Below are 13,593 nucleotides of genomic sequence, written 5' to 3'. Positions count from 1 at the left end.
GAGAGAACATGCTCCTCACTGATAACATCGCTGACAAGAGCCAACTCTTTAAATGAAAACAAACGTGAATCTTTAACAATGCTGTAAATTGCATTGCTCATATAATAAATCTAAACACGTTGGCTGAGAATTTTAAAATTCGGAACTTGAGCATTTGTTTCTCCAGCATAAATTCACAGAGTTTCAAGTCTGCATTAATCTTGTGAACCCTCTTTCCTACCAGCTGGCTCTGTGCTTTCAGGAAAGCCTTGCCAGCACTCAGAGACCGGGGTAGCATTCAGGATGTGTGAATGTGGGTGCTCAGGTCTAGACCTCAGTGGAAAATCAAAGGACATCTGGTACTGTCTTTCAATGGAGGTACAAAAATTGAAATCTGTATTTGATGTTCTCACGAGGGAGCTCATGGGTGTTCAGCCTTTTTCAAAAGTCCAAATGCTTATTTAGGTTTCAAAGTGTGGCTTTAGGATCTATTCTTAGACTCCTACTTCTGAAAACGTATCTTGCCAACTTAACCACATGTAACAAAATATGCATTTTGTCATTATCTTTGACCTGTGAATTTAATTTGAAAACCTCACTGTTTTATTTTAAGACACGGGAAATGCCAGTATTTAGGCTACCCATTAATTATCAGAGAAGTCCCCAGTAAGGACTTAATCATTATAATAAAATAATCCAAAGACATATATGTCTAATTAAGCATATATGCCTAACAGTTTCCAGGGAATGACCCATATGTATGACTTGCAATTCAAGCAGAGCTGTAAGTCTCACTGAAGTACAACCTGAGCATTTAAATGGGGCTAAACACTCAGCAGGGCCAAACTGGCCCAACACCAGAGACTTCAGCGGAATAGCTGAAGTGGCTTCACCCTAGTTTCTTCTTTGAAAGAGTTCTGGGTTTACATTTTGAAATTAACAAGAACTGCAGATATTTACCACACGTCAGAGCTAAGTTTATCCTGGGATAAAATAGTGCACTTGCTGTAAGTAGTGCACTGTACTGCCCGCTTCACTCAATTTGTTTTAAACTGTCACTAAATCAACGCAAGTCAAACTGCACAGATGAGACAGGGTAGGCTGTACTGGGGAAATGTGCTAGCTTAGGTAGGACTCAGACTCAACATGAGGTTGATCACAGCTGTTCAAGAGTCCGCACAAACCTCTGGAGAGGTTACTGGGAAGAGTCACGAGCCTTTTCTTGATTGCGACAACCTTATTGATGTTAAATGTGTCATTTCTGACTACTGTCACAATTCTTTGCCTGTACTGTCTAGCTGGTAAGTATTTGGGGACAAGGAGAATCTCCTTCTTTACTTTTGAATACCACCTAGCATCGCAGAGCCCCGCATTCAGCTGAAGCTTCTGAACAGGAATCACAGCATGCTTTATATTTTACTTCCGTTTGTCCACTTTTGTGAGGGCAGTTCATAAAACCATTCCTCCTCCAGGAATCCCTTTGGATCAAAAGAGCTCAAATAATCCACTAAATTGCCAAACATTTTGAAGTTTGCCCACTGCTAGGCTTAATCAACTATTAAAACACTGCTTAATAGTTAATACAGAGAAGACCATGCGTCACTACGTTATGGAAAAAGCACAGCCTTTTGCCAAGCAAAAGGGACAGCTGGATGACTGCGAAAGCCAAGAACAGGCAGCCTAGCAAACCCTTTACGTTGGCACAAGGCAGATAAGTGCACCCATTCAGCAAGTGTGTGCTGCTTGCTAAATAGCTCTGTCAAGTGCTTTGGAAACCAAAACACCAGATGCTGGCTTCCTATCAGATGAAAAATCTGATTGCAAACTCATGGCTTCATCATGCCTGTGCTTTCACATCTGCTACAGAGACACTCTCTCTGCAAGCAAGTTCTCAGCTGTGCTGTGGGGGATTTGGGCAAAGACGTGCACACTGGACCTCATACATTTCTGCCTGGATTTCAGGCATCCCATCACCATTTTGTCTCACCATGTGGCACCCACATAGTGAGGCCAGTGCAGCCAGCCCCATGCACATGTGATCTACAGTTTTGTTTTTTCCTACCATATCAGGGAAATCTAGAAATCTTGAGGGAAAAAAAGAAAATTTTAGAATACTCCAGTTCTTCACTGGAAATTTCTAAACAGAAATGAAGATTGTGTCCCAGGAAATCAAGGAGCAAAGTAGATTCAGGCTCAATAATGCTGCCCAGTGCAGTGCAGCTCAAGTCAAGGACAAAACTCAATCCCAGAAGCAGCCAGGCTACCTCAGGGCAGTCCTATGCACCAGCTGATACATGCTCCTGAGAGCCTAAGACTTTTTCTTTTTGCCTGTTTAAACTATTACCTGTAAGAGCACCCAGAAATGAGGAAACTGATTTGGGAAAAGTGAACATGCAGCCACAGATTTTAGCACAGACCCCTTTCCTGTCAAAATTGGGAAGGACCTTCAGGGGAGCTGGGTGAAGGAAGGCCATGTTTGCCAATTCAAGAGGCAGGCAACCTACCATGCAACCAGAAGGAAGATGCTCAGGCTTTCTTTCTGTCAGTTTTGTCACAACCCACCTTACCCTTAAGTTGGCATAAAGTTTCTCACAGTGTCTGATGCACTCTGCACTGGTGCAGCCATTTGGGAGACCTCCAACACGAGAGGCTGTGATGCTGGCAGTGTTGGTAAGCCTGATGGGCAGAGGCCTGATGCTTGCAAGATGACTATCCTTTGGCTTAATACAAAGCTCCCTGGAGGACTTGCCACAGAAGTCTGCCGGCGCTTCTTTTTATTTTCCTCGGGAGATGAATTTGGTAGCCACCCCAGAGTGATAAGGGTTTGCTTCATGGGAGCCAAAGTGTCTGCTTTACTGGTCAAGACTGAGGGACTTGCTGGGAGGCATAACAAGCAAGGTTCCCAGTGTGAAACCAACGTTTGTGGAAAAAGGATGAGGGAGAATTTAGATAAAACAAAGTCAAAAGGAACAGGACACCAAAATATGGGGTCTATCACCTCAGAGACTCCTTTGAAATTCCCAGTCAACCTTTTATCCAGGATTGGAAATGCAGACTTCAACTTACTACTTCTGGAACTAAACCCAGCCCTTCAAAGAGCACTGTTTTAGCAGCAGATCTAATATTCCACCTCTAATTATCAGAGGCATAGAGGAAGAAGTAGATAAATAAAAGCAGCACAGTACACCACAGCAAAATAACCCACTGAGCCTGCTTTAAGGGTGTAATAAAACAGAGGTGCCCTACTCATGTTGTTATGGTACTAGCCTAGCTGTCCCTTCCCTCTTTTCTTATTTCACTGTCCTGTGCCACTGTTTCTCTTATGATAACAGGAGGATGATGATCAAATAGGTGCAACCACTATCTGAAGTCCTCTGGTATCAGCAGATGTGCAGTGTTACTGCAAAGCCAGCAGCACAATTAAAAACAGAAATGACGCCTGTAACTAAATGCCATGATGACAACAAACATGCCATTGCGAAAATGTAGTTCCTGTGCCAGGTACATAATTATAGACGTGCACCAGTCTGGGAGCATTTTGTGCAGTGGCGATAAGATAGCAGCAACAATAAAGTTAACTGTGTCTCCACTAACTGTTATGGGCTTCTAAAGAAGAAATGGGGTTCTTTGACCTCTGATACTGCAGAATTCTCTTGGAATTATCAGAATTGTCTCTTACGGCCTTTAAACCTCTGAGTGACCCTACAAAACTGCAATGTGTAGCAGTTGTGAGTGTAAAGCTTAAGAGCACTTGTTTCTGTGTGAGAAAAACACCCCTGCTAACCAAAAACCATCAGCATATGACGTCAATAGGACTTAAGCATATGCCTGACATTAAGTGTGTCTTTATGGGTCTTTCTAAGCAAGTCCTAAGCCCTTACCTAAGTGACTTGTGGTTTGCTCACCACAATAACACATAAAAGCAACTGTATTTCCTGATGCACTGAGAAGAGTTGCAGCTGGATTTGAAAATCTTAACCACAAGAGCAAAAGAGGTGCAGCAGAGACCTGCCACTGCAGCCACACTGATTACTTTATGGCCTTCCCTTTGGACATCAGGTTGGCTGGACCAATATGAAAGCAGAGTAAAAAAAAAAAGTAGCAGGCAAAAGAGAAAATAGGAGGGAAAACAAAACAAAACAAAAGGATAAGAAAGAGGTGAAAGAGAAAGAGAAACAATTAGGAAATAGTCAGAAGCAGCCAAAGAAGGGTGTTGGCTGAGGAAAAGAAAACAGCTGAGGGAAGTGTATATGGTGCTGTGTCAGGTGGAAAAAAAAAACAAAACAGGCAGATAGGCTGGTCCTGGCTTCAGGAAATGATAAAAAACTGGAGAGATCCGAGTTCAGTTCCAGCTTCTTCCAGAAGTTAGGGAAATTCATTGACCCCTCCAGCCAAAGTTAATAAGAGACTCAGATGGGTCCCTACCCTTAAAAGCAATTGTGAATTAGATGCTTAAAAATCCATAACAATCTGTTCCCCAGTTTCCCCTCTGTAAACAAAGGGGATGGACAGAAGTATTTTTCTTTTTTTTCACCCCAGAGGGATTTTTTGGAGATAAATGTTTACCTGCCTAATGTACAGCCAGCTTGTGAAGGTACTGAGTGATGTGGGGCAGGTGGCAGAGAAATTTTATAAGGGGAAACCTCGTGGCAAGTTACCACGACCTGTCACCTCTGACCACTGAAATAAACCTCACCATTTTCAGTACCACTACCAACAAGCTGTGCAGATGCAGGCACAGAAGAGAGCACAGTAATAGGGTACCTCAGCAACCCCACATGAAAACTACTTAAATTTATATCACAAAATTGAAGTACATTTGTAATCATTAAAACACTCAGAAATACCTTATATTTGCTAAAGGACTCCTGTTCTCTTACAGACTATTTTCTTTCACAGTTAATATCTGGATGGAGACTTTTAGTTCTCATGGAACCAAAACCTCCACAAAGTTTATCAAAGAATAGCTTCAGTCTCTATCCAAAAAAATTCTCAGAAACCAGCAAGAATGTGCAGAGAAATCTCAGGGAAAAATATGTTATTATCTTCCAGAAGAATATATTTATTATTCCTCTCCTGTTATTTTTAAGCAGGTTCTTTATTCAAAGTTGGTTTGTTTCTCATCATTTCTGGGCTATGCTGTGAAAATACAAGGATGGGAGGACTAAGGGACAGAAGCTGATCAAATAAGGCCTGAGTCCATGTCATTCACAGGGGATCACTGCTGGGCCTCCAAACAAACACCAGCATCCAGCTGATTACAGGCTCAAGGCCAACAGCTGAACTAGAAGGTGAAAATGAAACATCCCCAGACATTCATCCTTTAGGCAGAAGTATCATATGCCTTTGAGTCCCAGGCCCTGTAACATGCCAACTCAAATGGACCGATTTTTTAAGTAGGAAAAGGAGACATTACTTTGTGTGATTTTCTTTCCTGAGCTCCTCTTCCGAGGTGCATATTCCACTCTTTATAACATTTATTCCAGCTCTGCCATCAGCTATTGTTTTGTCCCAGTCTGAGACTCAGAAGATTTGGTCTCCAGGTTCAGTGAAAAATCTTTGGACAATTCACAGTTTTTCTGCTTTTTTCCCCAAAATTTTGTCTATCTTGTCTATTTCGACTTCAGGTTTCTTATGCGGGATGACTGTGTGTCAGGAGAGTGTTGCTGGGGCCCTGACATTAACAGTACAAGAGTCTGTCAATGCCACTCTCATGCCAATAAGGTAAAACTTGCTCAGAGGAAGAGGTAACTTTTTGTGAGCATATTTCACAGCACAATAGATACGCTGTTCTTGTGCTTTTCCTCACTGGCTTTATTGCTTCTTTCCTTGGTACTTCCCTTTAAAGTGCTTTAAAATTGAGAGTCAACACATCCAGCTACCTTTCTGTTGAGCTTTGCTACTGCTTTAATTTCTGATGGTGCAGTTCCTTTACTTCTTCTGGGAGTCCTTTCAGTCTTGCACAGAACAAACAGTCTTTAATTTAAATTTCTTTTTGCCTGACCTTAGATGCTGACAATGGCAGACTGGTGTCCCTGAGAAGTCAGTGGAAAGAATTCAGTTTTTATCCTAAACTGCCACCCCAAAGGGCCTATCTCCCCTGTTGGTTGTCATCCAAACACAGGCTCCTGAAATCCACATATCCTGGATCAAGAAGGTGCAAATCTCTGCCTCTCGAGTCTGCAGGCCAACACCATTTTTCCCCCTCAGAAGGATTCAGGATTGGTACGTAAATACAAGAACAAACACTTGCACCGCAGCTTAAGAAGCAGGGTCAGCCTTTGCAACCTTTGTGTAAAGAGTAAATCCAGGAAATTTCTGAACCCATAATCAATTCTCACCTGACATTCTCACCTGAACAGTGCAGGAGCATTTGGTGATGTCAGTAAACTCAGCATATAGCATCAAGTTCATTGCACTCATTGCACTTGGAGGTAATTTTGCCATCAGTACTCACCATGAGGTCCAAGATAATCTTACTATAAACATTAGCTATGTTCTAAAATTTCACATCCTGGCTCTGTTGTTATGAAAGATGACATTGCTTCCTTAAGTCCATGATGCAGAACGTGAAACAAATAGCACAAAAAAGCTCTCATCACCATGTTGTGATGTGATATTTCTGCTCTATAAATAAATACAGGGCTACTTAACTGGCCTGTCGATTTTGTAGTTTTATAGGACAGAGGACTTGTAGAATAAGCCGCATTAATTTTGATATATATGGCAAACTTTCATTCAAATTTTCTTGGGAAAGAAATTGTTCTCAAAGTCCATTTTTTGTAACTTATTCTTTAGAGTTAGCACTGAAGTTCAGGCTGAATTTAGAGACATATGACTAGCAGCATGCAAGAGACAGTTTTGTCCAGTATGATTTGTAATACTGAATGCAATGACCCTAAGAAGTAAGGGTTTGATTTTCGCTTCATTGCAGCAAAGTTAGTTCTAAGACTTTTACTGTAATCACATGAGAGAAATACGAACTATGCAAGGTTACTGTCAAGAGTCCAGAACAAAACTGCCTAAATATTCAGAGTTGTTCAAAACAAATGTTTAAAACAAATTGTTAAAAATCAAAGCTCAGATCTGAAGCTTGGGTCCAAATTCAAACACCCCCGAAGTCCTGCAACTTTTCAAGCTGTATGTTTTAGGGGGAGCCACCTTTTGTAACACTGTCAGTTTTTGGAAACATGACCTTAGTATACACTCAGTCCTGCAATTTAAAATGGAGACGGGCCTTCATCCATTGAACGGACTTAAGCATGCTCACAGCCTAGCAGGTCCTAAAGGGGCTTTGCTGAATCTTGAGGACAAGAAGCAATTTATAACTCAATATGAATGAGACAGCTAATCTAAGTCTTGCAGATTTTTTGTCTCATTAGTCTTGCGGGTTCCTAAAACTAATCAAGAAACTGTTGTTGCCAGTATATAAGGAGTTTCGAATCAGTGCTGTTATGCTGGTGTCTTGAGTTACATTCTTCTGCGCTACATAGAATTGCCACTAAGACATTTTGTCCCCCTGGCATCATTACTTAGTCTATTACACAAACACACACACACACACACACACACACACACCCCTCCCTCTGGTTGCAAAACTTCACCCAGGCTGCTAAATTAGCTCTCTTCCAGATGAGTTTGACATAATCTTATTTACTTTCACAGTGCATATGCTGGTATGCAAATACATTACTCAGCACTATTGACTGTACGCTTTCACCAAACTATTACTTTTTGTTTTTTTAACGATGTTTCACTAGATACCAGACAGGAATATTGCTATGCCAAATGGCTGAACACTCATGTCTAGCAGGAGAAAGCTGATGACATTAGAAAACTACATCTGGCTGATATTTTTAAATGTTTAGGACTAAGAGGGGAAAGTACCCCTTTCCCGTCTCATCCTAATGGCCTCTCAGCAACCCATTCCTATTCACATAAAAATACAACACTGAATTTTTATCTTGGGAGGAAAATCCTGATCAGTTTCTCCATTTCTCTGGGATGCAGGATGCCATGGTGGTAAAGCCATACAGATGAGGAGCAGATCAGGAGACCTGTGCCCACACAGGATGAAGCGAAATGCTTCATCAACAGCAGTGAGGTCAGTCCTGACAGCTCTGCCTCCCACATGCAGGCAGCAATGCAAACGGCAGACGTCAGTGAGGAGGCAAAGCCAGGCCCAGGCACTCGTCATGCAGCAGAGCTCATGCCTGCCTGAAATCAGGGTGGGCTGCACCGCTGAAACCAGGGGCTTATGGACAATTTGCTCATCTACCTGAGGAGGTCAGACTGATATAAACACCTAGCCAGAACCAAGCTAAATTCAAAGAGTAAACAAGTCCTCCCTCTAATGCAAGGCAGAAGGCTTTGGAGGCCACTACATTGGTCCAGTTTGATGCTACATAAAGAAATCACCAAAATGCTAACACTGGAGAAACCTGACCAAAGCAGGCTTTCTACAGTCTTGCTTCGTATCTGTTGTAAAATACATTTTGACTTACTATGGATTTTCATGGTGCAAAACTGCACTTAAATCTACACTTTGTATTTGATCCCAGCACGGTTAAATGCACAAATAGGCAAGAAGAACAATTGAAAAAGACATTTCCAGTCTGAAAAACAAAGGCACAGCAGGTAAACACAAAGAAGTGAGAAGTACAGCTTAAATGTCAGGGAGCCGGCCTCTACAACTTCCCCTTCCTACCACCCTGGCGGGTCTGGGGGTGAATACAGTTTTGCTGGGTTGTCCATCCTCTTGCAGAGGCCAATGTATGACCACGGATTGGTGTCTGCTAAGGGAATCCAAGACCCCGAGGAGAAAATCCAGGCACGAAGTAGGAGGTGTCCGCAGGCTGCTTGGAGAGGTCTCTCTAGGTCCCAGTCCCAAGTAGCTCTCTGGCTGCTTGAACGAGAAAAGAAAGATCATTGGCCTTATTGCTCTTGCTAACACCACAACATGGGACCACCAAAATATGCTAATATACAAAAGGCTCCTTGACAGAATGTGAAACAGCACTTTGGCTATCCAATGAATAAAGTAACTTTGACCTCAGTAAGGCTCTGGTCTGTCTAACCCCAATGTACACCAATCTATTTGTGGTAGAGCTAAATTAACAAGACCTTTCTCCTGGAAGTAGTTTTTCTATTATTTTTAATTTTTAGCAAGGTTAAAACTAAACATTCTTTGGCACCAGAACTTGTCGTATTTCTTCTTTTGCTGAAAAAGTCTTTCTATTTGTTTCTGTAGGTTCATCTTCTTTCTCTTTGTTTCATGTCTGATTACATTTAGCATGGATGTTTCTCCTATACTGCTATGCCAAGAAAAATTATTACTTTCTTTTATCCTTAGACAAGCCAAACTCAAACTTAACAACTGAAACTTGGTATCCTGATCAGTTCTCAATAAAGGCTACACATGCTTTGCCAGGGAAGGATATTTAACCAGGGCTGAACTATCTGTTTGTGAAAAATTACTTTCAGACATGTATAATGTGTCTTTCTCCTGAAGTCAAGATCAAGTCTTGATCTTGTAAACACTTACATGAGTGACTTATGAACATTGCTTAAGGACAATATGTATACATATATATTTGGCCTTACTTTATGCTACCAGGTTAGTTAATCTGTCGAAAAATAATAACTCAAAGGAAAAAGAATGAGAAAAATTTCAGGTATAGCTGAAGCATACTTGTAATGTCCCCAAATACTACAGCATATACAGGCAAAGGGAAGAGGTGGTGATAGCTTTCCCTAAGACAGCAAACATAAAAAATGAAGATTTTAGGTGTCTTATAGGAATACATATATGCACCAGCATTTTATATATATATATATGTATATCTCTAAACAAAAATCTTGAGGAGTAAAAGGAGAGATCATCTGTTCGGCCAACTGCATTGTAATGGGACAGAAATTCCAACTGAGCTATAGCAATTTCAAAAGGACACTGTCAAGGCATTTAAATTAGTGAGTTGGGTTTTATTCAAGGCTTATAATTAGATACAGTACTGAACAAACGAAAAAAAGGACATTGCTCAAAACATGCTTCCACTTTGAGGAAGCAGAAAAAAAAAATCTAGCTTTTAGAGTCTTCTCTGCAAAGAAAAGGTGATTAACCCAGGATTCACATTTCCTGTGGTTTTTGATCCCATTCAGGAGTTGCAGCTCCTGCCTATTTCCAGCCCCGGGGTTTGCAGCAAGTGCTCTCCTAAAGGCGGTAATCAAATGACACCTGTAAGCTATATTACTAAGCTACAGCTCCTCATCTGGTTGGGAGGCACCTGGGTGGCAATGTTCCCATTTCAAGGGGAGGAACCACCAGCACATGCACATTGTAGGAGGTCACATTGTGAAGCAGCGGTACAGCCAAGCTCAAACTGAGCACCTGACCACCTCCAGACCACATTACCTACCAACTTCAGCTCTGAAGTCTTCTGTTTCAGGAAGATTTGCTGATCAAAAGACTCCCTGAAGTCAACCAGACTCTAACAGCATCTACAGGCCAAGATCTAGAAATTGTGCTGTAAGAACCACTCAGGCTTCTTTGAAATTTAAACTGCCATTTATTTCACATTCCTCACTCAGTCCTCACTAAACATTATGAGATTATTGTAGGGGAGCTTCCACCCAAGCAATGTGTTTGCTCTGCATAGTCCCAAGTACATAACCACCTCACACTCACTCTTGCTCTGGTTACCTCACTGAAAAGATTGGTGTGGAAACAAAATATGGAGAGCTCCACTCTGCCATCAGTTTCACACACACTGCCAATCCACAGGAGACTACCACAGCACAGGGATACGGTTGACAGAACCAGGATTCCTGTGGGATGCAGGAATGGAAGAGCAATTGCTCTTCTGTTCCTCATGGGGTAGTCTTCTACAAAAGACAGCAGTAAGATTGAAGTCAGCGTCAACCAGCCTGACCACCTTCTATTATTAATAAGTGCAGCGCCACTGATTTCAGATTACCTCTGCCAAAGAGCTGCCAGGCAAAGTACCATCTGATTCCCTTCTGATGTCTTGCTTAACTAAGTTCCTGTTGATTGCCTACACAGCTCCAAGAAAAAACACAGAATAAGAGTGTGAGACACAACATGCATAAGACCTTCCTAGCCAGGATGAGCATGAGTGAAGAAAGAAGCTGGAGCTTATTTGCAGCCTATTTTTTATCCTTTCCTTGCCAATGTTGGAAGGCAGTGTCTGAGTAAGTTTGCTCTCCCCCAAATGGCTCACTCTTGGAGTGAAGTCATAGGTCTATGCTTACTCCATCTGTCTATTGAAACGGAGATGATGGTGACTCACAAGTTCAACACCGTGACTTAAGTGATGCATGGTATGCTGGAAAGTTTTCTCTTTCTCCAGAGTTTCAGTAAAAAGTACTTATTCCTGTAACAGATAATGGCAGATGTGCTCTTGATTGCCTATTTTACTCTACCATAGTGCCATGCAATCACTTTCCTACAACAGTAAAAACTCACTTCCTTTCCTCACCGTGCTGCACCTAGCACAAGCCCAGCAGAGTTAAGGCCTAAGAATCGTGTCTGAAGTAACACGCTCACTAAAGGTTGGTAAATGACCACCTATTGCCAAGCCAGAGTAAGCAGGTTTGCGTGCTCTTAATCTGCCCGAATGATGAGAGAAAAAAGAAAACACTCTCCTGCAGATTTAGTTCAGGACCGGGTCAGACTAACAAGGTACACTGCCGTAGATCAACAGATGCTTTGTAACGCACCTGAGCGGCAAATGCAGTTGGGAACAGGTCATCCCTGTGTGGCTGATGGGAAGGGACATGCAGAGCTGCGGAAACCGCGTGGCTTTGCTCACATGCCGCTTTCCTCATGCAGACCAGAGCTGTTTTAGACTAGCAGCGCTAACACAACTTTCCCATAAGATAACAAAATAAGCTAGCACTGACACAAGGCATATTTTCACCAAGGTGGAAACAGCACCACAGAAATGATCTTCCATTCCCAAACAATACTACTAACCTAGCCTTCACCTTAAATTAAATGTGAAGGTTTTAATATTTTATTCATAGTATTTACATTTTCTATTTGACCTTTTTGACTGCTGAAGCTCCCTCTTTCAGATATTTCTGACACACTAAAGCTTTGATGCTGGCAAGTATCTGGCCAGAAATTGAATATTTGTCCTTTTGGGTCATGTTTTCAGCCTGCTGTGTGTTTTAAGATGTTCCCCATGATATTGTGAGACAACAAAGTTATGTCTAAGTATCTTCCATATTCACGTGGATGTGCAGAAAGCAGTCACAGACTACTGAGAAGGATTTCTAAGAAAAAATAGCGCTTTGGAGGAGAGTTAAGAACGTTGAAAGCAGCCTAGTGCTCAGGAGCCCTGAAAGAGCTGTGAGCCTGCGTCCCTTTGAGGGCAGCTACGTTGAGGACTGCAGCAGTGACTACGCAGAGAGCAGTCTCGCTAAGTAACAATAACAAAATGACTGCGATAAACACCTACAGCAGCCAAAGGGCTGCGAATACCAAAGCTAAGGAGGAGCAGGTTGGAGCGATCCAGAGAATTTAACGCGGCAACAGAGGGAAACTGAGAGAAGAAAACTTCAGAATGACTGTCTGGAAACACTTCCTTATCGTGCCGCTCATTAGGCTAAAGGAAATTCTAGCAACCCACAGCTCTTGAGTCACTGTGAAACAGACAGACTCAAGGACTGGGCCAGGAAGGGAGCACATTTGCCCTAATGAATCTTTTTTATTCTGCAGTCTTTTTACACATAATTCTTCCACTGTAGTCAACAAGGCAGTTGGCCATGTAACTGTGCTCCAGACTGCTCTTAGGAAGCATCACATACACCCTTCTGGACAGCTGAAACATACCACGTCAGTCTCCACAGTCACGCTGTAAAGCTGCTCCTTACTCCCAGAAACCTGGGCACAAGTTTTCATGGTAGCGGTGTCACCACTTGTTTCTCACATGCAGTAGCCTGATTTCTGAGACTCAAGATGGTCTTTTCCAAAGGGAAGGAAATGTGACTGAGTCCAGTTAGCCTCACTCGTCCGGGCACTAACTCCTAGTGGTTGTGCCCGAGCCACGTCTCCATCAGTCAGAGAGGCACTTCTTTCACAAAGTATGAGAGCTCAGAGATGTAGGAGGGGGAACTCTTTCTTCAAACAGATACGTCTATCGAAAGAAGAGGAAACTGGAGAAAATAAAAAAGAAAAAGTAAAGAAAGGAGACTTGCAACAGACTGGGAGAGCAAAAACAATATAAATTATATTTCCAAAGGAGAGGCAGTGCAGAGGCACATAGACATAAAGAAGCAGCCTGGAGGAAAAGCTCACAGAGAAACTACAAATACTGTCTGGAACAGACTTACAATGATGATATTTCCCCAGTTTAGCAGGACTTTCCTACTGAAGCATGGTCTCAAAGAATGGGCTCTGGGGTTAAATGAATGTTTTCTCTAGTATTAAATGCATCACATGCACTAACTTCCAGGAGATCCTCTATGTACCAGCACCTCACGACTCATGTAGAAAAGGGCAGCTTACAACTGCGGTTTTTCAAAACCTTTCAGAGGACCTGTCTGCCAGGTCTGTCCTCCTGCCTAAGACAGGCCCAAACCTGTGATAAGCAG

The sequence above is a fragment of the Dromaius novaehollandiae genome, chromosome Z, assembly GCF_036370855.1.
Source record: "Dromaius novaehollandiae isolate bDroNov1 chromosome Z, bDroNov1.hap1, whole genome shotgun sequence".
Lineage (NCBI taxonomy): Eukaryota > Metazoa > Chordata > Aves > Casuariiformes > Dromaiidae > Dromaius > Dromaius novaehollandiae.
Note: the sequence above shows the minus strand (reverse complement) of the source record.